This window comes from Capra hircus, chromosome 15, assembly GCF_001704415.2.
Source record: "Capra hircus breed San Clemente chromosome 15, ASM170441v1, whole genome shotgun sequence".
Classification (NCBI taxonomy): Eukaryota; Metazoa; Chordata; class Mammalia; order Artiodactyla; family Bovidae; genus Capra; species Capra hircus.
This window is the reverse complement of record NC_030822.1, coordinates 34,829,778-34,857,128: the sequence shown is the minus strand read 5'-3', so window position 1 is coordinate 34,857,128 and position 27,351 is coordinate 34,829,778. Positions and strand designations below refer to the sequence as shown.

The window sequence follows — 27,351 nt, the reverse complement described above, 5'->3', positions numbered from 1 at the left end:
GACAGCTGTTTGCCTGCTCCTACCTCTCCTGGCTTCTGTGGGTTAAAAGGGGGAGAGCAAGAAAGGTAGACATACATGATACTGCTGCTGCTACTGCTAAGTCGCTTCAGTCATGTCCGACTGTGCGATCCCATAGACGGCAGCCCACCAGGCTCCCCCATCCCTGGGATTCTCCAGGCAAGAGTACTGGAGTGGGGTCCCATTGCCTTCTCTGTACATGATACTAACAGGCTATAAATCAAGTACAGTCCAAAACCAAATTACTGAAGGACAAAAAAGAAAATGTGAAAAAACAAAGGAAAGAGCTTGATGACCTGGTGAAAAGAATTTTGTGATAATTTTAAGCACTTTACTCTTTCATATCACATGACAAATTCCATCTTTATGTGTGTAATGATTTTTATTATTTCATTTTACTAAACGAAAGGGTGATCTGAGACATTTTCTACCAAGAAACTTGTATGATTCACCGTCTATCCTGCTTTTTCATTCCTATGCCCCAAAATTATCCTCAGTATGAATAGGTTGAAACCACTTATGCCTTTGGGCATACATACCTGGTCTTACATGGAATTGTAGCCCTGATTTTCATATAACTCTCTCTCATACTTCAATAAACGCTTTCCTTACACATTCTCTCATAATAAAGACGTGCTCTAAGTTGTTTACAATATAATCACTGCCATCATTTACTTTACCTTTGCAAGAGGGAGCAAAGCTTCTATCAGATGTGCAACTAGAAATAGTGACTTATAAATATCACGCATCTGAAATACAAAGAATAGAGATGAACTTCATGTATTTGAGATCCTCCTTCAGAGGCCTATCTCCTCTTCCACTCAGTTAATCAAATGCAGATAACTTCATGGACCCAGTGATACCCAGAGCAATACAGAGGTGGGTGTAAAGAAGTGAGGACATCAGAGCTGCTGAGAGTTTTTGGGAAGTCTTGAGTATGCAAATTCAGATTTCACCTTGGCCTGGAAATGTGCCAAGCACATTGGTAGAAGTCTGAAGATGTGACATGCCTGTGGATTGTGGGGAGAGATATAGTGTATATACTCATAAGATCACACATGTCAGATACATTAAAAAAATATAGAAACAGATGAAGAATAATAGGCAGCATCATTCAACTAATCATCATTGACAAATTATATGCTAGCAACGGGAATAATATCAACAAACACAAAGATGAATCTAAACAGAGGGTTTGAGGAAGAAACATTAAGATGGCAGAGCTCTAAGTTGTTTACAATGTAATCACTGCCATCATTACTTTACACCTGAGAGAATGATCATTAAAAAGTAAAAATCTACAAATGATAAATGCTGGAGCAGATGTGGAGAAAAGGGAACACTCCTAGACCGTTGGTGGGAATGCAAATTGGTACAGCCACTATGGAGAACAGCATAGGGCTTCCTTTAAAAAACTAAAAATAAAACAATTATATGATCGAACAATTCTACTCCTGTGGATATACCCAGAGACAAACACAATTCCAAAAGATTCCATACTTCTAGTTTTCACTGTAGAACCTTTGCAAGCCAGGACATGCAAGTGATGTAAACGTCCATTAACAGAGGAATGGATAAAGAATATATGGTAAGATTTGGTTACATATATAAATACATTTCAGGTAGTGGTTTTCAATGATACTGGCTAGTGGTGGAGTATGAGAATTAGGAGAAATTTAAAAATAGATGCTAATTGTGCAGTGATGACAAATGAATACTCAATATTCCTCCAATTCTTGCTAGTGTTTGTAGATCAGCTGCCAGCACACAGAATAGTCATTGGCTAAGGGATTGAAATGTTATGCTTTGTTATTTTGATGTATAAAGTATTGGGGCTTCCCAGGTGGGCACTAATGGTAAAGAACCTGCCTGACAATGCAGGAGAGATGTAAGAGACAGGAATTCAATCCCTGGGTTGGGATTGAACCTGGGGTTGGGAAGATCCCCTGGAGGAGTGCATGGCAACCCACTTCAGTATTCTTGCCTGGAGAATCCCATGGACGGAGGAGCCTGGTGTGCTATAGTCCATAGGGTCGCAAAGAGACAAACATGACTGCATCAACTTAGCATACATGCATAAAGTATTGAGATAATTGCTAAAATCAGAACTGGAAAGACTAAAGCCTGTACATCCACTGAATTATTGGGAATGGACTGTAAGACTGCATAGGTGAATAAGATGTATCATGTAGTTTGATGTGAAGGGAAGTTTTGATGGAGTTATCTGAAGTATACTTTGAATTTCCTAAAAGATGCACTGAGAATAGTATTAACATTAACAATGCTAGAATTAGGAATAAGACATCCAAGGTGTCTTTGATTGTGTAGTATGGATGAGGTGGAATTTTGTCTGAATCAGATGAGATTCCTCCTGGGACATTGAGGCATAAAGGGAAAGGTAAGCAGTTAAGAGAGTGGTTTTGTCAACTGAGAACTACCCCCAGGCTCATTCAACTAGACTAGTATCCATGAAGAGAATTGCTGGAAAGAGATTTGTAATGACTGCCGTACATCAAGAGGATATTCGACCTCGAGATGTGGCATAACCTATGAATGCTGTGGCTATTACTGTGAAAGGTAGATTAATTCTGATGTTTCAATGTTTCCGGGAAGATGACTGCTAGAATTTCTCAGGAAGTCCTGGCTAGAAGTAGGAGTACTCCTAGAGGTGAGAACTGTACCCATTAGAAAGTTAAAATACATGTGTGTGTGCTGTCCCTTCAGTCATGTCTGACTCTTTCAATCCTATGGATTGTAGCCTGCCAGGTTCCTCTGTCCATGGGGATTCGCCAGGCAAGAATAATGGAGTGGGCTGCCATGCCCTCCTCCAGGAGATCTCCCTGACCCAGGGATCAAACCCCCGTCTTTTATGTCTCCTGCATTGGCAGAAGGGGTCTTTACCACTGGCACCACCTAGTGGAAGCTGAAGAAGTGAAGCACAGTGGGGATAGTGCTCTTTACTAACACTGTCATTAGTCATCTCCAACACAGCCCCACACTGCACCCCCAACTGAAAGTTTCATGAAGTCAGATAAGGACTTTATTTTACTGAATAATGCCTAAGGTGTGTAAAAGAGTGAAAAATACAGTTCTACAGATGTAAATGTGACTACAGTTTAGCTGAACTGAACATCTTGAGGATAATGCATCTATCTACTCTTCTTCATGTAAACACAATTGCTGTATCACATAATGAAATTCAGCAATTTTTATGGTCTTGTGAACAAAATATGGCTCCTTTGAGAAGGACTGGCCAGTAATTATTCCTATCTCCTCTTCCTTTCTAAAATTTACAAGACTGGTATTTAATCTGTCTCCACTACCACATTTTAACCACAGTAACTCTTACTTTGGCCTAAGATTTTCTCAAAGGAGAAAATATCCACGGGCCAAAGGAAGAAATATTTCACTGGATTCCTCTCTAGGCATGACATTTAATGACTAGAGCTTAAATTCAGAGCCTTAGTTCAGTTCAGTTCAGTTCAGTCACTCAGTCGTGTCCGACTCTTTGTGACCCCATGGACTGCAGCACACCAGGCTTTCCTGTCCATCACCAACTCCCAAAGCTTGCTCAGACTCATGTCCATCATGTCGGTGATGCCATTCAACCATTTCATCCTCTGTTGTCTCCTTCTTCTCCCACCTTCAATCTTTCCCAGAACTAGGGTCTTTTCCAATGAGTCACATCAGGTGGCCAAAGTATTGGAGTTTCAGCTTCAGCATCAGTCCTTCCAATGGATATTCAGGACTGATTTCCTTTAGAATAGACTGGTTGGATCTCCTTGCTCTCCAAGGGACTGTCAAGAGTCTTCTCCAACACCACAGTTCAAAAGCATCAATTCTTCGGCGCTCAGCTTTCTTTATAGTCCAACTCTCACATCCATACATGACTACTGGAAAAACCAAAGCTTTGACTAGACAGATCTTTGTTGGTAAAGTAATGTCTCTGGTTTTAATAAGCTGCCAGGTTGTCTCCTTTCTTCCAAGGAGTAAGTGTCTTCATGTCATGGCTGCAGTCACCATCTGCAGTGATTTTGGAGCCCCCTCCCCCCCCCCAAAATAAAGTCTCTCACTGTTTCCATCTTTTCCCCATCTATTTGCCATGAAGTGATGGGACTGGATGCCATGATCTTAGTTTGCTGAATGTTAAGTTTTAAGCCAACTTTTTCGCTCTCCTCTTTTCCTTTCATCAAGAGACTCTTAAGTTCTTTTTCGCTTTCTGCCATAAGGGTGGTGTCATTTGGTGTCATTTGGTGTCTGGGCAACCTTGATTCCAGCTTGTGCAGAGGCTTCTGGAGGCTTATAAATCTAATGCTTTATAAAACAAACAAACAAATTATCAACCAAGGAAATTGGGTTAGTTCAGAGAGTCAAAGAAAGAGTATAAGGATGGATATTGGATCTGTAGAAGAATTGGGAAGAGAATTGGACAGAGAAAATACATTTGGATAAGGGAGTTAATTTCTTTTCAATATTGAAAACAGTACCCCTACCTATGCTGTGTTTGTCATATAAGCACTGTGACTTCACTCTCTCGAATCCTCTCCAACTTTGATTGAATAATATACCTAAAAATACATCTGAATATCTCTGCATTAACCACCATACTCCATATCATCATTGTCGTCTTCCTTAAGTATGAGGGGATGCAGTGTCACAACCACTTTGAACACAATATGACAGTTTGTATTACAATATACCCTACAATCCAGCAATTCAGCTATAGATAAGACTATGTATTTCAATCACTAAAGGTATTTATTCTAACAAACAACACTTTTAACCCATAGATCAACATTATAAACCTTGAACAAATGTGTTTTTTTTTTAAACTATGAAAGCACTAGAGAGTGACAAAAGAGAATCTACAGTGTACTTATAGAAAAGTTACACTTACTTAGAAAAAGAGAACATTATTGAGAGAGTTTCTTTGTTTTATGACTTTTAGCTTGACAGAGATCTCTATTGATAGGAGATGGGTCAGTTAAAACTCAGTAAACAACATGCAGACTTACTGGTTTGAAAAAGAAAAGGAATGTTTGGGAGCTGCCAGATTATCTAGAAGGTGGTAGGAAGAGAGAGCAAGTGGTATGTAAAAGAGAGAGCAAGAAGAAGAATACAAATTTGTGCATATAAACTCAGGAAATATCTGAACTGTACACTTTTGAGATAGCTATCAAGCAGCCTATGTAAGGCTAAAAAAACTGAACAAAGACTTTAGGTCCTTCAAAATGCAGGGGTGAATTGAGAATTTGAGTTCCATAAGTTAACTATCTGAATAAAAACCAATCAAATTCTTCAGAGATATAAACAGAATCCAGAATCTCAACATCTTATTCGAAACATGGTTGAAGGATTTTAGATACAATTTAAGAGTATTCAACATAAAATGAAACTAGAAATGTGGTGCATATTCCAGAGAAAAATAATCTCTGGGGATCGGCTCCAAAATAATCCAGATATTGAATGTAATAGACAAGGAATTCACAGCAGCCATCATATCAAGTATGGAATGTATAAAAGAAAATAACTTTATATTTAACATGCACTCAGTTCAGTTCAGTTCAGTTCAGTCACTCAGTCATGTCCGACTCTTTGAGACCCCATGAATTACAGCACACCAGGCCTCCCTGTCCATCTCCAACTCCCGGAGTGCACTCAGACTCACGTCCATTGAGTCAGTGATGCCAATCCGGCCATCTCATCCTCTGTCATCCCCTTCTCCTGCCCTTAATCCCTCCCAGCATCAGAGTCTTTTTCAATGAGTATTCACAGTGAAAATTTGTTGAGAAGGAGATCAGAAGAAACTTGGAAATAAACCGGCTCTTCACATGAGGTGGCCAAAGTACTGAAGTTTCAGCTTCAGCATCATTCCCTCCAAAGAAATCCCAGGGATGATCTACTTCAGATTGGACTGGTTGGATCTCCTTGCAGTCCAAGGGACTCTCAAGAGTCTTCTCCAACACTACAGTTCAAAAGCATCAACTCTAGATGAAGACAAATAGAAACAGATTTTTATTGACAAACTAAAACTAAAAATGATAATAAGTCAAAAAACAGATTAAGTTTTGGCTTAAGAGAATCACAAAAGAAAGACTAGTTGTATTTTAAAGTATGAATATATACTAAATACCATGTTAAAAAATTCAAGGTAACAACATAGGCTTTAAGTACAGAAAAAATACTAGGATATTGCAGTTATAAAACTGCTAGTGTAGTTGAGTTAAATAAGAAACAAGAGGGTAAAAGTCAAATGCTCATGTCAATGTAGGCAGAAATGCATTACACGAAATCCACTATCCAGTCATGGTAGTAATAAATTAGAGATACCAATCTGCTCAAGCTAAGTAAGAAAAAGCACACAGTTAACGTCGCATTTAATGGTTAAATATTGAATACATTCTCTGTTTGACTGGGAACATATCAAAGACCATGTCAACATTCATTCATCATTGAACTGTAGGTCCTAGCCCAAAAAATAAGAAAAGCAAGTAAAAGTATATGAATGAATGAATGCAAAAGGGGAAGCCGGTTTATTTCCAAGGTCCTTCTGATCTCCTTCTCAACAAATTTTCACTGTGAACACCCATTTCCCAAATTAATGTCCCAGTACACATCTAAAGTCTAAAAAATATAAGATGAAATAATTGCCACTTAGAAGCTGAGAGGTGAAAAGGAGAAACCCTACAACTTATACTGAATCATGAGAGACCCCACATTTGATGCCTAGTGAGTTTTTGTTTTGTTTTGTGTTTTCTTTTGAATCCAGAATTACTTCTCAGGGCATTTTCTGAGAAGAAACAGTGTAAATGGAAGCAACTTAGAGGCTTCATGTGCATGTTAGGGGAGGGCTTCACAAGAGGAGACACTGTTAAAAACAGGATGTCCCCATTTGAAGGACTTTTGAGGGGTTACCTAACTTAGGTAGTTCACTCTATAACATATTTCACATCTTGAACTAGAAGCTTGGCAATTCCAGGATAAAAATGTTGAGGAACTTAGTGTGCAAAAAGTGCGTGTAAATGAAGCAGCTCTGCCACATACAGGTGGTTCAACTTAGCTTAAATTACAAATCCAATGAACGCAATATTGTGTTTAATTCCCAGCCCTGCTTCCTGATTCATATATGACTAGACATCCAAACCATAATTTTTCAAGTTTCTCAAACTATTATTTTACGGAGTAATACCAAAAGCCCACTTCTCAACACTCTATTCCAACTGTCTATGAGCAAAGAGATAAAAGATCCTGCAACGGATCTCTTTGGTTTTAACACTGTAGATAATGGGGTTCATCACAGGAGGTGCTAGTACATAGACACTGGCCATACTGACATGTACAATTGCTGGGGGGCATGCTTGGCAAAGCGGTGAGTCATAGACACACCCACCATGGGCACGTAAAGGACCAAAACAGCCAAAATGTGGGACAGACTGTTATTGAGGGCCCGGAGCCTTTCAACCAGGGATGCAATTCTGAGGCCGTGTCTCAGGATGAGTGCATAGCACAGCACAATGAGCAAGGGGTCCAGTATGATAATAAGCAGAGCTACAACACATCCATACCCATTATTTGTAGTGGTGTCAGCACACACCAGGTGAACCGTGTCTTGATGGAGGCCGTAGGAGTGGGAGAGATGAGGGGAGCCACAAAAGGGGAGCCTTTTCAACAGGAACAATGCAGGAAGGACAGCCAGAAGCCAGCGGCAAATGACGGCTAGACCTATTCTGCAGATTGCCTTCCTGGTGAGGATGGGAAAATAATGGAGAAGGTGGCAAATGGCCAGTAGTGGTCAAAAGACATGGCCGACAACACAGAAGATTCTATAAAGGAGAATCCATGGAGGAAGAAGAACTGAGTAAAGCAAGCGTCAAAGCTCATTTCTGAGGCACTGAAGCAGAGGATCCTCATGAGTTGTAGGCAAAATGGTGAGGCTAAGTCCCAGGTCTGTTAGGGCCAACATGGAGAGAAACAAGTACATGCACTCATGCAGAGAGGGCTCTGCCCTGATGACAGCCAGTATGGTGGTGTTGCCTGCAATAGAGATAGTGTAGAAACAGCAGAATGGGATGGAAATCCAGGTATGGAAGACCTCAAAGCCAGGGATGCCCCTGAGGATGAAGTAGAAGGGGACTTGGGTGGAGTTAGTAACCAAAAACATGACTGGAGGAGGCAGCCACAAGACCAGAGTTTGTTGCAAAATCTGTGAAAAGTGGGAAACATAAGATTAAAGTTCTACAACCATGTAAAATCATCATGTGATATATTGTCATGAGAGATCTGGTTAAGAGATAAACAGGAAGTGAGCTCACAAACGCTTTATTATTTTTGCTTGTTTTAGCTCAAAGCTTGTCATTCACCTAGTTGAGAGCATAAATCAGTCATTTTTTTAACCCAAGGACTTTTTTATCTGTCCAGAAAGTGGTTATGCCCTTGTAGCAGGAAAGTATAGGACTGTTTTATCACTGTTGCAGAGAATAGCTAGAGAGAAAAAACTACTATAGGATATTCTTTCATACAATAAAGTTTGGAGAAGAGAGAGCATAGACTGATAAAGTTAAAAAGCAATACAATATACTGTCACCTATAAATTGGCATTTGCATTCTACCTCTGCAAAGATCAAATTATGAGCCACTGCAGCTGCTGAACTTGAACACCTCTTGAAAGGAGTTCAGGGTGAAGATCAAGAATGAGACACTGTGTTCTGGGAAAAACTGGCAGAACATGTCTTCAGATAGTTAGATGTTTTCAGGAGATTTCATGAGCCCAATTCTTGCCTCTTCTTGTATCTAGAAAAGCACTAAAATTCTTCATAGTGACCTCTGCCCCTGGTGACCAGCAGTAATCTTCTACAAAGAAATATGAGCTTGATTGCATGTATTCTCCCTTCACCAAAATCATATGTATACTGATCGTATGTATACCAACATCTTTGGAACAATTTTGTTAGAGCAAGTTTGTGTGCCTGATGCAGTGAGGCCAAACACACGGAAACACTGAAGTTTGGAGCAGAGAAGTATTTATTGCAAGGTGAGAAGTTTCTGTGCTACATTCACTGCCCTCCCCCCACCCACCACTCTGAGCTCCCGGCACAGGGGCAAATTCAGCAAAGAATTTTTAAAAACCAAGTAAGGGAAGGGGGTTTCAGGGTATGAGATCAGTGAGTATACAATTCTGAGTGGCTGAGGGTGAGGGAACAGGGTGATATTACAGGGTTAACATTATCAGTCACATTATTGCATCAAATACGTCTATCTAGGTATATCTAAAGTAGAAGATATGGGGAAAAGCCTGTCCTGGGAAGGCCCCTTAGGCTCCTGCTGGGTTACAATTCCCCCTTTTTCTTTGATAATTCTCAATGTTGAGGAGAATAAGTTTTGAACAGAAAAAGAATACAGGTTCAGATAAGGAGGTTAATCATGCACTTGATAGAGGTACCTACAGGGTTCTGCTGGGTTACAGTTCCAACAGACACAGCTGTGAGAATGACTAGGCACGTCTGAGTCTGACAGCTACTCCATTTTTATATCCAAATGCATTTCTCTCCTAAACGGCTAAAAAAGGCATCATCATTAGTGATTTTAATGCTTTTTAAGATGTGATGATTTAGGCTCATAAAAATCTTCTTAAAATTTCTATTTGAGAGCCTGTTTTGCCAGTTTTACCCCTGAGCACAGAGTGCCCCATTCCTAATCTCCACCCTGAAACTCCTTTCAGGGGATGTTCAAGGTCAGCAACTGCAGTGGCTCATGATTTAATCCTTGTAGAGGTAGAGAGCAAGTGTCAGTTTCCAGCTGGCAAGGACTTTTTGTATTTATAAATTTGATCCTGGTTTGGGGGGTATTTCATGACCATTTCATCCCGTGGTGCTAGGAATGCTCATTCCCAAATCTGGTGAAGACTTCCTGGTAAGCCACTCAGTGTGCTGAGCTTCCCTGGTGGCTCAGATGGAAAAGAATCTGCCTGAAGTGTGGAAGACCTGGGTTTGATCCCTGGGTCTGGAAGATCCCCTGGAGAAGGAAATGGCAACCCACTCCAGTATTTGCCTGGAAGGAATATCTCATGACTTAGGGGCCCTCTGAAGCATCCCAGAGCAAGCTGAAGTCAAAAGAAATTTAATTAGAATTGGATAGTGTGTGTGTGTTAGTTGCTCCGTCCTGTAGACTCTTTGCGACCTCATGGACTGTAGCCCGCCAGGCTCCTCTGTCCATGGGATGCTCCTCCAGGCAAGAATGCTGGAGTGGGTTACCATGCCCTCCTCCAGGGGATCTTCCTGACCCAGTGACTGAACCCAGGTCTCTTACTTCTCCTGCTTTGGCAAGCAGGTTCTTTACCACTAGTGCCACCTGGGAAACCCAGAATTGGATAAGAAGTTCAGCAAAAACATCAAAAAGTTTTAAGAACATTTGGTCTGGTAGAATCATAGGTCACTTTGAATATTTCAAAACAAAATCATATCATTGAAAGGCAAGGAAGTTCACACAATATATTATCAAAAGCAGCATTTGAAGTAAACTTGTTCTTTTGGCAGAAAGGAACCAAATCTAGTCCTGTACCAGTCTACTTGTGGTGCTTCCCTGGTGGCTCAGATGGTAAAACATCTGCCTACAACGTGGGAGACCCGGGTTCAATCCCTGGGTTGGGAGGCACTCTTGGAGAAGGAAATGGCACCCCACTCCAGTACTCTTGCCTGGAAAATCCCATGGATGGAGGAGCCAGGTAGGCTACAGTCCATGGGGTCGCAAAGAGTCGGACACGACTGAGTGACTTCACTTCACCAATCTACTTTAATAACAAAATCCGTTTACCCAATTAAGTTTAAACTAAAATAAGTCTGACCATGCATAAAACTTATTTTTTCTCAAAATATATAACCCACTTTTCTACTATATAGTGAAATGTTTTATTATGTCTAGTAACTTTAATTACATTGTTAAATTAGAATCCCCAACTTTTAAACACCTTAATTTCTAATGAAAACCAAGAGGGCAAGTAATTTTTACCAAAATCTGGAGAGATTATTTTAGATAATTTTCAGACCATAATTATTCCTATAGTTTAATTAACTCAAAAATTTCACCACACCAAGTTATTTTTCTCACCGACAGATTTGCAACAGATATCACAAGATTTCCTTTTTCTTCTACTAAACCTAGGCTCAGTGAAAATGTTACTTTGTGAAAGCATGAAAATTGACAACGCTAAAGACCTAATTAATTAATTAGACCAAATTAATTAGACCAAATTAATCAACAAACTAACCTTAATACCAAGTATCAACAATATAGTATTTCCCCTTTCACATGAACTTGAAACTCATTTTGTCTAACATTTTAAATATTTGAATTGTAAGTGCTTAAAGTTCTAGGTGTCCAATACTTTTGCCACCTGATGTGACGAGACTACTAATTGGAAAAGACCCTGATGCTGGGAAAGATTGAAGAGCAGAGAAGGGGACAACAGAGGATGAGATGGTTGGATGACACCACCAACTCAAGGGACATGAGTTTGAGCAAACTCCAGGAGACGGTGAAGGACAAGGAAGCCTGGCATGCCTCAGTCCATGGGGTTGCAAAGAGCCAGACACAACTGAGCAACTGACACAACAAAGTCCTATATAGCTCAGTGGTAAAGAATCTACCTGCAACATAGGAGATGCAGGTTCTATCCCTGGGTCAGAATGATCCCTAGGAGAAGGAAATGGCAACCCATTCCAGTTTTCTTGCCTGGGAAATGCCAAGGACAGAGGAGCCTGGCAGGCTATAGTCCATGGAGTCACAACAGTCAAACACAACTTAGTGACTAAACAACAACAACAATATAAATGTGCTGGCTTAGAAAGAATAGTTGGAATACATTAAATTTGCTTGCTTAGATAATTACTGTTTTACTGTTTTTTCTTGATGATCTCTTATGAAACTTATGTAAACTTTGGCTGAGGGAGCACTCCTAGCAGTTATGAGGGGTCTTTTTTTAATGATATGTCTACATCGCTTTTTTCTTCAGATCCTAGCAACACAGGTAAGCTCCAGAGGGCCTAGGTAGATCATTTACATCTCAAAGGCACAGGAGGATAGAATGCAAATTTTTTTCTACTTATACAAAACCCAGCCATCTTGAGGTATATTCAAGGAACTCTCTTTTTCCAGTTTCCAAGTATTCAACTCAGTTTAAAAAAAAAGAAAGAAAACCAAGTAACAGTATTAGACAATAATACATATCATCTGCTCACACTCTCAGGCCACTCTTAACAAAACCAGGAAGAGAGAAAGGAATTTGGACTTGGGTACTGAGACATTCATTCACACACAATACCACCCCCAACCCCCACCCTCCCCACCCCCTGCAAGATAAAAGCAATTGCAAAAGATCCATTCTGATACAATAGACAAGCCATTAGAGGCCTTTGCCCTGCAGATCTCAGGAAGCACTGAGGCAATTTTTTCATTTAGGGAGCGCAGCTAAAGGGTCTCTTAAATTTGCAAAACTACCCCAAGGGACTATAAGATGACCAGAGCTCTGATCATCCACACTTAATTATTCATCATCACCATTAGCAAATATCACGCAAACAACAATTTAGAATGATTGTTCAGGGTCAGAATTGCCTAGCCCTAAAAAAGGAAAATTCCCAACAAATGCCCAGTCAGTCCAAAAAGAGGCAACCCCAACCAATGCCCTATCAGAGATGAAGCTGAAGAATGACCAACTGCTACTGCTACTGCTAAGTCGCTTCAGTCGTGTCCGACCCTGTGCGACCCCATAGATGGCAGCCCACCAGGCTCCCCTATCCCTGGGATTCTCCAGGCAAGAACACTGGAGAGGGTTGCCATTTCCTTCTCCAATGCATGAAAGTGAAAAGTGAAAGTGAAGTCGCTCAGTCGTGTCCGACTCTTAGCGACCCCATGGACTGCAGCCCACCAGGCCCCTCCATCCATGGGATTTTCCAGGCAAGAGTACTGGAGTAGGGTGCCATTGCCTTCTCCCTTCCCAAATCTAGGATGTTCAGTTTGGACTGAAGCGAAGCGAAGTTGCTCAGTCGTGTCTGACTCTTTGCGACCCCATAGACTGTAGCCTATCAGGCTCCTCCGTCCATGGGATTTTCCAGGCAAGAGTGCTGGAGCGGATTGCCATTTCCTTCTCCAAGGCTAGCTCAAAAGGGAAACCAAAGTTCCACTGATGTAGGAAATAGATGGGCTCCAGGTTAGACATTTACAACTAGCCTTCTGTTGCATTTCCTGGGACAAGAGATAGATGAGCTCCAGTTAAGGAATTTATAATTAGCCTCCTGTTTGCTCTCCAAAATGGAAGTAACAACAGAAGCAGAGTAAATGGCCAGTATTTGTCTCTTGTAAATACTGTAAAGTAATAGCAATGGCAAGGACAAAGAGGGGGCAAAACCTTCTTTGAGGAAAGGTTTAAGGGATCTCCCTCCTCTTTCTCTTGGGATAAGGGAGACACTACACATGTGCAGAAAGTCTCCTTGTGGGTCAAAAGTCAAGGGATTACTGTCAAGCCATAATAAGTCTTGTTCCTCCCAGAAGCCTTCACTTGATTTGTCTTGACTGAGGGGCACATGTGCACCCCAGGGGAGAGTCCCAGAGCAGGTCAGGTGTGGGAAAAAGAAACCAGATAATTGGCCTGAAGGAAGACAAAGACCCTGAAGAACTGACCTATATACTTATATATAGGTCACTATATATAAATATATATATTTATATGGTGGTGGTGGTGGTTTAGTCACAAGTCGTGTCCAACTCTTGCGACCCCATGGACTGTAGCCTGCCAGGCTCCTTTATCCATGGTATTCTCCAGGCAAGAATACTGGAGTGGATTGCCATTTCCTTCTCGAATATGTTTATATGTTTATATAAATCCTCACCAGAGTGGATGCCCACACTCTTTCTTTCTGGGTGTGCATCTCTGCCTTTGCCTCTCTCAACTAAACAAATTGTTTCTCTATGTTATCCCACATGCTGTTGTGCTATGTCTCTAATAATAAACTTTGTACCTGCATTTACAGTTTCAGCCTCCATGATAAATGCATTTTTCACTGGAGGCAAAGATCCAGGGAAAGTTAGTTTCTAGCCTCTAGTCCTTGCTAGGCTGGTGGCTAGGATTCCTATTCACCCAAGCTATCCAGATTGAGTTCCTAGATGGGGAATTAGATCGTGCTCCATGCTGCAGCTTGCTCCTGCTCACCGAGATCACCACCACAGGCGAACCTGTTGTAGCCACGCGTTCCGGGAAACAAACTCACTCAGAAGGACAATGCAGATAGTGGAGTGCAGTTTATTACACTGGCGGGCCCAAGGCAGAGTCTTCTCTTAGCCAAGGACCCCGACCAGTTTTTGTGAAAACCTTATATACCTTAAGCGTACAAGCCCAAATCCACCTCCCCAAGTTCCCTAAAACTAGTCTGAACAAAGGAAAAAGATAGATACAATAAAAGTTAACCAGTGGTTCATATGCCTTAAGCCTAGGTAGTTAACAGAGGACAAGTATCAATAACTTGTGGTAATACCCCAATAAGCATAATAGAATGTATGATTTTATTCTGTTTCACAGATAATTAGGGTATTCTTTTAGGCGATGGAGAGCCCTGGGGCTATTCCTTCCAGGGGCCTGGTTTTCCAGCTGGTATGCTGTTTCCTTAGATACTGGGCATATAGCTCAGAGTCCATGGTCCAGCCTAAGATGGAGTCCTGCTTTCAAGATAGAGCCTGTTCTGTTTCCTCCTTCAAACCAATGCAATAGTGAAGAATACCCTTGTCTTCTCACACAAGAGCCCCTTTATTCACTAAAGACATCTCAACTGGCCAATGTAAGTACTAAGACACAACAAAGAATCAGACAAGGCTGGAAATTCCACTTTTATTCCCAGATGGAGGCTCTGGAGTGGCTTGGCTCACAAAGAGAATGGACCACAAGTGGCTCACCTGTCAATCACAAATTGGCACTTGCCCTCTACCTCTAAAGAGATTAAATCATGCGCTGCTGCAGTTGCTGATTTTCAGTACCCCTTGAGTTCAGGGTGGAGAGAAGAAATGAGGCATTCTGTGCTAGAGGAAAAATTGGCCAGACAGGTTTTCAAATTAGATATTCTCAGAAACTGATTATAAGAACCCAATTCTTGTGTCTCCTCATATCTAGAAAAGCGCTAAAGTCCTTCATGGTGATGACTGTTCCTCATGACTAGAAGAAACCTTCTCAAAAAAATACATGCTTGACTGCATATACTCCCCTTTCACCAAAATCACATATACACTGAATTTCTCCCCGCCTCTCTGGAGCAGTTTTTCAGAGCTACTTGAGGTGCTGTCTCCTAGGCTGCAGTCCTCATTTTGTCCCAAATAAAACTTAACATGCAACTCTCACACTGTGCATTTTCTTAAGTCAACACAACCTAAAATGATACACACAAAACTACAAACAAGAACTAAGCTACAGTCACACAGACAAAATCAGAGGTGTAGTCTAAGATTTAATTTCCACTCTCAGATAGAGGCCTCACAATAGACTCAGAAGCTCACTTCCCACAAAGGAAGCTGTCCAAATGGAGTGGAGAGAATTCCCAGCCTGCACCAGCTGGAGTGACTCACCCCCAAGGACAACTAATGTGGACCAAAGCTCCAAATGTTTCTCAGTTCCAAACAGCCTCATGCGGTGGGCAGTCAGCAGTTGTTGCGGACGGTCCCTCTGAGATCCCTGAAGAGAAATGGGCTTCAGTAGCTGCTGGGAGCTCAGGAAAGGGACAACTGCGGTGCCCGGGGTCAACCTGCCACAGACACGGATTCCTAGGTTGACTTGCAAAACTCCTTAGTGCAAGGCACTGTGTGCCTGATGCACAGTGAGGATAAACACACCAAAATGCTAGAGTTTGGAGCAAAAAAAGATTTATCGCAGAGCCATGCAAGGAGACTGGGGTAGCTAAAACCCTAAAAATCCTCAAGCTCCCCACAGAGTTTCAGCAAAGCGCTGTTAAGAACCAGGTAAGGAAGGGAGTGTTGCAGGGTAGGGGATCAGGACGTGCAGGATTCTCTGATTGGCTGATGGTGAGGAACAGGGTGGAGTCACAGGGGTTAACTTTAGCAGTACTTAGGGCACGACTGAGCGACTTCACTTTCACTTTTCACTTTCATGCACTGGAGAAGGAAATGGCAACCCCCTCCAGTTTTCTTGCCTGGAGAATCCCAGGGACAGAGGAGCCTAGTGGGTTGCCGTCTATGGGGTCGCACAGAGTCTGACACGACTGAAGCGACTTAGCAGCAGCAGGCTCCAATAGGCCTAGGGCTATAAGCTCACGGTCATCAAGTAGTTAACTGGTGAGGGGTTTTCACAGCAGTGAAACAATACAGGAAATGTGCCTCTGATACTGTTATTTAGCTACTTCAGAGAGGAGCTAAAGCAGAAAATGGAGGAGGGGTCTGTCCAAGGAAAGCCCCCTAGAGTCCTGTAGATTATGGTTTCTCAGAGATATCTGAAATTGCTGTCTTCTGGACTACAGTCCTCCTTTTGCCCCAAATAAAACTTGACTCATAACTCTCACCTTGCGCATTTCTTTTTCAGACAACAATTCCTATTGGGTCTTTTGAGTGTATGAAATCACAAAGAAATGAAGGAACTGTGGCAGAGTGAGGAAAGATGTCCGTCTTCAGAACCTAGGAATCTTGAGAAAAGAAAAAAAAACAAAAACCTTTTACAGGCTCTTAGTGAAAGTGAAAGTGTTTGTTGTTCAGTGGTGTCCAACGCTTTGTGACCCAATCGCATGGACTGTAGCCTGCCAGGATCCTCTGTCCATGGATTTCCCCAGGCAAGAATACCAGGGTTCGTAGCCAATCCCTTCTGCAGGGGAATCTTCCTGACTCAGGGATTGAACCTGGGTCAATCCTGGTTGCAGGATTCTTTACCACATTGCAGGCAGATTCTTTACAATCTGAACCACCAAGGAAGCCCTTTACAAGCTTTTAGGGATGGTATATATTGGCAGAGGGGTCAGAAAAATACATTTGATAAGCTAAATTTTTAAAACTTCAGTGCTCAGATATCTGTCAAAATAACATACAGTAAAATATTAAGAAATGTTTTCTGGAATAAACTGCAATGAAATACACAGAAGAACTGTACAAAAAAGATCTTCATCACCAAGATAATCATGATGGTATGATCACTCACCTAGAGCCAGACATCCTGGAATGTGAAGTTAAGTGGGCCTTAGAAAGCATCACTAGAACAAAGCTAGTGGAGGTGATGGAATTCCAGTTGAGCTATTTCAAATCCTGAAAGATGATGCTGTGAAAGTGCTGCACTCAATATGCCAGCAAATTTGGAAAACTCAGCAGTGGCCACTGGACTGGAAAAGGTCAGTTTTCATTCCAATCCCAAAGAAAGGCAATGCCAAAGAATGCTCAAACTACCACACAATTGCACTCATCTCACACGCTAGTAAAGTAATGCTCAAAATTCTCCAAGCCAGGCTTCAGCAGTACGTGAACTGTGAACTTCCAGATGTTCAAGGTGGTTTTTGAAAAGGCAGAGGAACCAGAGATCAAATTGCCAACGTCCACTGGATCATGGAAAAAGCAAGAGAGTTCCAGAAAAACATCTATTTCTGCTTTATTGACTATGCCAAAGCCTTTGACTGTGTGGATCACAATAAACTGTGGAAAATTCTGAGAGAGGTGGGAATACCAGACCACCTGACCTGCCTCTTGAGAAACCTGTATGCAGGTCAGGAAACAACAGTTACAACTGGACATGGAACAATAGACTGGTTCCAAATAGGAAAAGGAGTACATCAAGGTTCTATAGTGTCACCCTGCTTATTTAACTTCTATGCAGAGTACATCATGAGAAACGCTGGGCTGGAAGAAGCACAAGCTGGAATCTAGATTGCCGAGAGAAATATCAAGAACCTCAGACATGCAGATGACACCACCCTTATGGCAGAAAGTGAAGAGGAGCTAAAAAGCCTCTTGATGAAAGTAAAAGAAGAGAGGAAAAGTTGGCTTAAAGCTCAACATTCAGAAAATGAAGATCATGGCATCTGGTTCCATCACTTTGTTATACCCAAGTTGCGAAATCTCCCAATGACCACCAGGGAGCCGATATCCGATGCAAAAGCAAGAGAGTTTTTATTACCAAGCTCGAGCTGAGGCTCCCACTGATAGAGACGCAGCGGCTATAGGGAGGAGCCCTGGGTTTTGGATTACATTGCTTATATAGGGAGTATACATGGAAAAAAAGGATTTCTAGGTAGGGGAACGTCTGATTGGTCACTTTCTTTCGAAGGGTTGTGTGTTGGTTCTTGATTGGTCCCTATTGTCTAGGTTAAGTCAGGAGATTTTGGTCTGGGGTCCGATTGGCTCGTGGGCGGTAGGGTGAGGTCATTGGATTTCCAAAGGCTTTTGGATTTCCAAAGGCTCTTTTCCTGGAACCTTATAAAATGGAGTTTTTCTGCTAACAAAATGGAGTAGCTTAGATTCTTCAACTTCATGGGAAATAGATGGGAAACAGTGGAAACAGTGTCAGACTTTATTTTTGGGGCTCCAAAATGACTGCAGATGGTGATTGCAGCCATGAAATTTAAAGACGCTTACTCCTTGGAAGAAAAGATATGACCAACCTAGATAGCATATTGAAAAGCAGAGACATTACTTTCCCAACAAAGGTCTGTCTAGTCAAGGCTATGGTTTTTCCAGCGGTCATATATGGATGTGAGATTCGGACTGTGAAGAAAGCTGAGCGTCGAAGAATTGATGCTTTTTACTGTGGTGTTGGCGAAGACTCTTGAGAGTCCCTTGGACTGCAAGGAGATCCAACCAGTCCATTATTCTGAAGGAGATCAGCCCTGGGTCTTCTTTGGAAGGAATGATGCTAAAGCTGAAACTCCAGTACACTGGCCACCTCATGCAAAGAGTTGACTCATTGGAAAAGACTCTGATGCTGGGAGGGATTGGGAGCAGGAGGAGAAGGGTTCGACAGAGGATGAGATGGCTGGTTGGCATCACTGACTTAATGGACATGAGTTTGAGTGAACTCCGGGAATTGGTGATGGACAGGTAGGCCTGGCGTGCTGCGATTCATGGGGTCACAAAGAGTTGGACACGACTGAGCGACTGACTGAACTGTACTGTACTGAACTGACTGATTCCTGTGGAAAGAGCCTCATAGGATTGGATTAAAGCAAAAACGCTCTTGGTGCATAAAGCAGTTGGATCCTTTACATCAGGAAATAGGTTGCAGAAATGCTTTAAAAGTTCATATTGATTGATGTGCGGGAAAGCAAAATTTCTATCCAAAATATGCCTGTTAAGCTGATTATTTATAAAAAAAAAAAAAAACAAAAACAAACAAAAAAAACACTGCAGACATAGTACAATCTCTGAAAACTGGGTAAAATTTATCTTGCAGGGAGGAAGCCAATTTTGACTACATGCTGGAAACTGTTTTTTTGACTTGCTTTTATTATTATGATTGTATTCAATGATTTGCCTGAAGGACCCTGCCTCTCTGCTTGACTGTAAATTAAGAGCCTTTGTTCAGCTCTGGGAGATAGCTTGTCCCTGCCCAACTGTGAATAAAAGAAATTAGCACACCCCTTCAGAAGGCTGGGCATTCCCTTGGAGATGTTTTGCAAGACTGAAGACCCTTTAACTTCTCTTCCCCACTGCATCTCCTTCTTTGTTCTGCCTTTTGACTTTAGTTCCTCATTGCTTCTTTCTCTCTGATCTATAAAATAATCTGGCATCCAGCCCCCAATAAGATGGTTATTTTGAAGTGCTAGCCTGCCATCTTCTCCGTCTGCTGGCTCCCCAGTTAAAGTCTCTTTCTTGCCTCAACACCTTGTCTCTCAGATTCATTGGGCTGGAGCACAGCAAGCAGAGTGAGCTTGGAACAGTTGCACTTCTGGAAGAGATATTTACATTTGTGAGGGACAGTCCATTTGTAAAGGTATCTTCCTCTCTGTATGAGAAGAGGAGGATGAGTGAATCTCTGGAAACTCTTATCAATAGACAAGGCTAGGACCTATATCTACATAACAGTTTTTGCTGTTGTTGAGTTGCTAAATCATATCCAACTCTTTTTGACCCCTTGGACTGCAGCATCCCATGCCTCCCTGTCCCTCATCATCTTCTGGAGTTCACCCAAGTTCATGTCCATTGAATCTGTGATGCTGTCTAACCATCTCATCCTCTGCCCCATAACCATTTTTGACCTTGTCTTCTGATCTTGTTTACTGTGCTTTCCCTGTAACCTATTAACAGACCCCTGGTAATCTTTCTTTGTCTTTAGCTGCAGAGTTATTTAAGGTGATGTCTTATGCCATTTCTATGAATTACTCTGTTTTCCTTGGTGTGTCTCATGTATACAGGACATATGCATGTTCTTAAACTTCTGTTTCTTTCCCCCTGTTAATCTGTCTTTTATTACAGAGGAGGTTTTGTCAAGAATCTAGAAGGATAAAGGAAAAATCATTTTATTCCCCTACAGTTATTTGGATAAACTATTTCATCAGTTTGTTTTATAACATTGCTAGCTGGTAAAACTTTATTTTTTTAGCTGGTAAAACTTTCTTGTGCTTTCTTTAATCTTGCAGTTGAAAAGCTCAAATCTTGCTACTTCAGTCCTCCATCAGAAAGCAAAAATTGGTACTCAGCAATCTCCAAGTGACTGAAGATCATAATAGATGTTATCTTAACTGATATGAAGACTAATAGATTGGGGAGGCAGGAAGAGAACAGGAAAGGAAGAAGTCCCAGATGATGAAAGCCAACATCTCTGCAGATTTATTACTATCCTCTCTCTATACTCAGAGGTCCAGCAGCTTTCTCATCATTAATAAATATTTTCTTTGGTGCCCTTCCTCCCAAAATAATGTTACCCATAAAAAAATTTTCTTCAGTAATCAGTGCCTTGGTAAAATTTTTATGCATTTGTAGACCGTGATCTTCCAAGCTCAGTCATCCCTATTCTTCCTTCACTTATCTCTTTAGTAATGAACCTGAGCAGAACCCTGTGGGCACCATGTGGGTACAAATCCTTTTCATGTCCCTGATTCTTGTTTGTAGGAAATGGACTTCAGGCAGCCTCATAAGACCTTCCATGAGTTCCAAAAGGCAGATTCAAGCAGTTGCTAACCAGAACAGTGAGGGACTGAAGAAACAAAGGAGAAATCATAAACAATAGTGCAACGATAAAGCAGGATTGTGGTTCTTCATCAAGGGAGAAACATGACAATATCATTGAGTTATTCGGCAGGAACTAAGGCCCTTACCCAGGTGGAGGATGATAACATCATGCTAAGCATGAATCCTGGAACACCTCCCTCATCACCAATAAATCTGTGATTTATTGTGCAGAACAAAGTCTGCACACAGTGGAAGATAACAAAGACTCTGATCTCTTTCTCAAATTACTAACTGCAACTAATTTCTTTCTCCCTTTAAAAACTTTTACAGTAAAGTAGAATTTTCAGAGTTCATTCTGAGCCGTGAGTCTAGTCACCTTCTCCCCAGGTGGTCAGCCTCCAGAATAAAGCGAACTTCCCTCTCCATGTGACACTTGTTTCTTGAGTACTGGCTTTTGAGCAAAGAGCAACAAAACCTGAGTTCAGTAACAGTAATACATACATGCTTGTCCAGTTCATAGAAATAACTCTCCCTCTTTAGTCTTACTTCTATCCCATTTTTCTGGTATTCTATCACTATGTTATTTTATCTGTGTCTTCTTGCCAGTGCCTTCAGCTTTCTGTACAACTTCTTACCCTGCTGAGTAGGATTTATATAGGTTCCTACAAGTCCTCAAGGAGCTGAATAACACCACTGTTTATAGGAACCCAAGGGACAGAAGAAAAGATTTGTGTGGCATAGACTGCTCTGTACCATGCCTAGGTAAGAAACAAGGAGAAGTACACAAAGATTTCAAGCTGATTCTCTGAGCAAAATCCAAATCAAAACCAAAGCAAAGAAGCAAACAAAAAAGATTTATGTAAATGCTTTCTTTAGTCAGTTTTTGACAGACAACTCCTGGATTTCTTTTAAAAGAGAAAAATTATTGGGAGGGAATTCTCTTTATGAAGTATTTATCATATAAAAGTCTGGGAAGTAGAAACTTTCCAGAAATTCTACTACATGCTATGTCTTTGTTGTTTTTTGTTTGTTTGTCACTAATTGTAAAGATAAATAAACTTAGAGTCGAGGGAGTATAATGATTAAAGGTGAGATTAAGAATCAGCTAACCCTTTAGTCTACATTAGAAAAAAATCAGAATTTTTCTTTACAAAATGGACTTGTTTTCAAAACAACTTTATACCCTTCTCTTCAATATAATTAGCAAAACTTTTTAAAAGACAGTACAAATATTGCTTTTTTCTCCCTAAGTGGTTGTGAGTGAGGTAAATTTCAATTCAAAATCTGATTTGAATGCTCGCTAATTATATGACTTTGGGCTGGTGACCTTAAACTTCCTTTGACTTAATTTTATTTTCACTTTGTCAAGGATAATAATTGCATTTGGGAAGTGCTTTAGAAACTTGTCAAGACATTTCATGGCCTAAATAATCATTGGTTGCCTGTATGAGCAGACTTTCTCTCTGGATTATCCTCTGCTCAACCATTCTACATACATGAATGTACTTTCCTTACATTCTACACACATGATTGATCTTCCCTCTTAAACTTAGAGCCTAATCAGTAAAAACCTGTGTACTTCCTTCCCCCTGGCCCTTGTTAGTGATTGTTCTAATCCTTAGATCAGAATGACTCCACCAAAAAAAAAAAAAAAAAAAAAGAATGACTCCACCATGCTAGTTTTTCAAAGGGAAGATTTTACCCCATGAAGGTCCTTAGACCCTCTGCTGGTTTCTCTGGTAATCGAGAAATCAATATTAAGGATGCTCTATCTTTAAGGCTTCCCTGGTAGCTCAGCTGGTAAAGAATCCACCTGCAATGCAGGAGATCCCAGTTTGATTCCTGGGTGGGGAAGATTCACTGGAGAAGGGAAAGGCTACCCACTCCAGTATTCTTGGTAAGAATCCACCTGCAATGTGGGAAACCTGGGTTAGATCCCTGGGTTGGAAAGATCCCCTGGAGAAGGGAATGTCTACCTACTCCAATATTCTGGCCTGGAGAATTCCATGGACTTTATACTCCATGGGGTTGCAAAGAGTCAGACACACCTCACTTTCACCCCTCAGACAGCTTCCCTAGCTCCTCAACACTGCTGTTGGCAGTTCTGTCCAAAAGCAAGACTGCTGCTGTGTTCTGTCTTCTATCTGCTACACACAGTGGGAGTTGCTCCAGGACCTTGCTTCACACACATAATGTTTCCTCTGTCTATTGAACATGTCTCTGTCATTGACTTTGGGCTTTCTCTTTGGTCTTGAGACTCAGCAAGTACAAGGCTTGCAGGCTGGAGGATGCAGCTCGATGCTGCTGTAATACTAATTGTTATTATATTGCTATTATTATCCAAACTTCAAACACTCAGTTATTTTAAATACTTTTTTTGAAGTTATCTTTTTTTCAAATCTTTAGGCACTGGGTCAGGATGTTTAATAAGTAAAGAAAATTAGATGATTAAAATGATGTTTTACACTGCTGTGTTCAAAGTGGATAACCAAAGACCCATTGTATAGCACATGGAACTCTACTCAATGTTATATGCCAGCCTAGATGAGAGAAGGTTTTGGGGGAGAATGGACACGTGTACATGTACGGCTAAGTTCCTTTCCCGTTCACCTGAAGTTATCACATCATTGTGATACAAGAAGAGTAGATTAGTGACAGGATAAAAAAAGCTCTGTAATTCTCTGGTTCTGTCTCTTTATCACCTTGCTGAATGTTTTGTGCATTTTTGCCATTTTGATTCTGGTAGATTCTCCTTTTAGCATCTCTTCTAAGGAAGGTCTAGGGTTCATCTACTCGCTCAGCTTTTTCTTGCTTGGGTAAGGATTTCCCTGCCATATCTGGTGGGGGAATACTAACTCTGCTGGATAATAACTGAATGATAGCTGAGTAATAACTCTGCTGGACAGAGTATTCTTGAGTGACAAGTTTTATCTCTGGGTATTTTACAAATGTCATTCTTCTTCCTCCTGGCCTGCTGGGTTTCTGCTGAAAATCTGCTGATGGTCCAGTAGGAGCTGCTTTGTAGGTTGCCATCCCCTTTGCCCTGGCTGCCTTTAAATTCTTTCTTTGCATTGAATTTTGACAATTTTATTATCCTGTCCTGGAAAAGACCTTTTTGCAATGAGGTCTTTAGATGTTCTCTTAACTTCATAGACTTGTATATCAAGTTCTTACTCCCAGTTTGGGAAGTTCACAGCTATTATTTCTTAAATAATATTTCTTCTCCCTTTTCCCTCTCTTCTCCTAAAAGGATACCCACTATGCTAATGATGCCCTTTCTAAAAGTTTCCAGTAATTCTTGTAGGATTTCCTCATTTTTAAAAAATGTATCTTATTTCTCTTTCCTCGTCTACTTGTATTATTCCTAGCTTTCTATTTATGAGCTCACTAATTCTGTCTTCCTATGATCTGGTCTATTTTAAATGCTTTCTAATGAATTATTCATCTCATTTAATGTGTTCTTTGGCTCTAGAATTTTTGTCTGGCTCTTCTTTAGCGTTTCAGTCTTTTTGGTAAAGTATTCTTTCGAGGTTCTTTAATTTTATTCCTCAGCTTATTAAATTACTTTTCTGAGTTTTCTTATAACTCTTTGAATTTCTTCATGGCAACTATTCTGAATTCTCCAACAGTTCGATCATACTATTCTGTTTATTTATTTATTTATATTTGACTCTGCTGAGTCTTCCTTGTGGTGCTCGGGCCCTTCGCTGTGGTGTCTGGGCTTTCTCTAGTTGCAGTAGTCAAGTGCTTCTTTTGTCTTGGAGCATGGGTTCTACAGCAGGCAAGCACAGCATGCAAGCTCAGTAGTTGTGGCACACGGGCTCAGTTGCTTCCAGATATATGGGATCCTAGTTCACCTTTGACTTTCACGCATTGGAGAAGGAAATGGCAACCCACTCCAGTATTCTTGCCTGGAGAATCCCAGGGACAGGGGAGCCTGGTGGGCTGCCGTCTGTGGGGTCGCACTGAGTCGGACACGACTGAAGCGACTTAGCAGCAGCAGCAGCAGTTCCCTGCTGAGCCCAGGGGTTGCACCTGGGACCCCTGAATTAGAAGTCAGATTCTTACCCACTGGACTACCAGTTATTTTAAATTTGGCATCTAGAAAATTATCTTTTTCTTTTTGTGGTGTGGTGTTACTATAATTCTTCATATTGTTTGATCCATTTTCCCTCTGCTTGCACTTTTGAAATTAAATGACAGATTCAATATAGTCTATTTCTTTTTATTTACCAGTAGGTGGCAACATCACATAAGCTTTTGGCTTCTAGTATCTGCGGTTACTTGTGATTGATTGCATTTGCAAGCTGGCACTTTCCAGCTTCCACCGTCTCTGCAAGAGGTGTGGATAGTTCCACACTTCCATTGCTCTATCTTGTGACAGCTGTGTCATTGCTGCCTTGTTTGTGCCAGAGCTGCTTTCTCCATCAGGATGGCGGGCTCTTTCCTTACATCCGAAATCCCTTGAAACAGGTTCCATTGTGGGGAAGAGAGGCAGAGCTGGAAGGACCTGGACTGAGCTGGACTGAGCAGCCCATCCCCACCTTGACTTTTGTTGTAAAGGTTCAAGGGCCCCACCACCATGGATGAGGGTGCAGGAGCTGGGGTGCTCTACGCCTCAGCAGCAGCAAGGGTGAGGGTGTGGGCCCGGTCTTCACGGACGCTACTGTCAGGTTTCTTTGGAAGTGGGGTTTGTGTGTCCATGCGTGATGCCAGAGTCATGTGTGCTGCCTTGCCTGCTGCTGCTGGCTCCTCTGGAGCAGTGGGCTCAGCTTTCATGGTCAGAAGCCAGCGATCTCAGGCCCCACCCCCACCGTTCCCTTGGTTCCACCTACTGAGTCTTCCAGGCCACCCATCTTTCATGTTCAGAATTCTTCAGTGTCACCCTGTGTTGGATGGAGGTCCCTTTGTTGAGCTGTGAATGTTTTAATGGTTGTAGATTGAAGGAGAGAGAGAGAAAGGTAGTTTCCCACATGGCTACGTCTCTGACCCACAAGCAAATTTGGAGCATTTCCATCACTTGAAAACAAATCTGATACTATAACAGTCATCCTCATTGTGATCTGAGCCTTAGATGATCACTGATCTTCTTCACATTTTTACAGATTTCCTTTTGATCAGTTCATAAAAATGAATAGCTTAATACACGATATTTGCAGTCTGGATTCTTTCACTTGGCATACTGTTATCTAGCCTGCTCTTTTTCCCCATGGCCATAGCACATACACAGAGTCCACTGCTGCTCACAGATTTTATACCTGCTTACCTCTGCATAGAGTAATTCACCCATGATGTCAATATATACTTCAGTTCAGTTCAGTCGCTCAGTCGTGTCTAACTCTTTGTGACCCCATGAATCACAGCACGCCAGGGCTACCTGTCCATCACCAACTCCCAGTGTTTACACAAACTCATGTCCATCGAGTCAGTGATGCCATCCAGCCATCTCATCCTCTGTCGTCCCCTTCTTCTCCTGCCCCCAATCCCTCCCAGCATCAGAGTTTCTTCCAATGAGTCAACTCTTCGCATGAGGTGGCCAAAGTACTGGAGTTTCAGCTTTAGCATCAGTCCTTCCAAAGAACACCCAGGACTGATCTCCTTTAGAATGAACTGGTTGGATCTCCTTCCAGTCCAAGGGACTATCAAGAGTCTTCTCCAACACCACAGTAAAAAGCATCAATTCTTCGGCGCTCAGCTTTCCTCACACTACAACTCTCACATCCATACATGACCACAGGAAAAACCATAGCCTTGACTAGATGGGCCTTTGTTGGAAAAGTAATGTCTCTGCTTTTCAATATGCTATCTAGGTTGGTCATAACTTTTCTTCCAAGGAGTTAGTGTCCTGTAATTTCATGGCTGCAGTCACCATCTGCAGTGATTTTGGAGCCCCCCAAAATAAAGTCTGACACTGTTTCCACTGTTTCCTCATCTATTTCCCATGAAGTGATGGGACCAGACGCCATGATCTTCGTTCTCTGAATGTTGAGCTTTAAGCCAACTTTTTCACTCTCCTCTTTTACTTTCATCAAGAGGCTTTTCAGTTACTCTTCACTTTCTGCCATAAGGGTGGTGTCATCTGCATATCTGAGGTTCTTGGTATTTCTCCCAGCAATCTTGATTCCAGTTTGTGCTTCTTCCAGCCCAGTGTTTCTCAAGATGTACTCTGCATATAAGTTAAATAAGCATGCTGAAAATATA

At 41.5% G+C, this 27,351-nt stretch overlaps 1 pseudogene; it reads right to left on the bottom strand.

The window, feature by feature from the left end:
* On the bottom strand, positions 7,230–8,179 carry LOC106503904 (annotated as a pseudogene).